We start from the raw sequence: 550 nt of genomic DNA on the forward strand, positions 1-550 counted from the left end.
AGCATTCTAACTCTTAGCTGCTGTATGTGGGATAGAGTTCCCTGGCCAAGAATTGAATCCAAGTCCCCTGCACTGGGAGCCTAGAGTAGCCACTGGAACAACAGGGAAAGTGAAAGAAATTGAAGTCACTCAGTCGTGTCCGACTCTTTGTGACCCTGTGGACGTAGCCCGCCAGGCTCCTCTGTCCATGGGATCCTCCAGGCAAGAATACTGGAGTGGGTTGCCATTTCCTTCTCCAGGGGATCTTCCCAACCCAGGGATCGAACCTGGGTCTCCTGCATTGCAGGCAGATGCTTTATCCTCTGAGCCACCAGGGAATCCCAAGGACAACAGGGAACAACAGGGAAGTCCCTTCCAATTATTTAAATCCTTATTTGAGGTCATAAACTTATATTAATGGACTATGTGCTGTCTTTTTCATTGTGTACCTTCGCCCAAAAGTTACTCTCAACCAGTGTTGCAAACAGTGAAGCAGATTCTTAAATCATTCTGGGAAAGCATGGCAAAAGAGACAGTAGTTTTCATTTGAGGGTTAAAAAATGAAGCCACG

General features: G+C 46.9%; 1 non-coding gene across 1 annotated transcript; it reads right to left on the reverse strand.

Annotated features, from left to right (window-relative positions):
* Window positions 1–245: 245 nt before the first annotated feature.
* On the reverse strand, window positions 246–317 carry TRNAC-GCA. Its single transcript has one exon. It is a non-coding gene; the product is annotated as a tRNA-Cys (tRNA).
* Window positions 318–550: the final 233 nt, after the last annotated feature.

Source organism: Oryx dammah, unplaced genomic scaffold (genome assembly GCF_014754425.2).
Source record: "Oryx dammah isolate SB20612 unplaced genomic scaffold, SCBI_Odam_1.1 HiC_scaffold_5, whole genome shotgun sequence".
NCBI classification, from domain to species: domain Eukaryota; kingdom Metazoa; phylum Chordata; class Mammalia; order Artiodactyla; family Bovidae; genus Oryx; species Oryx dammah.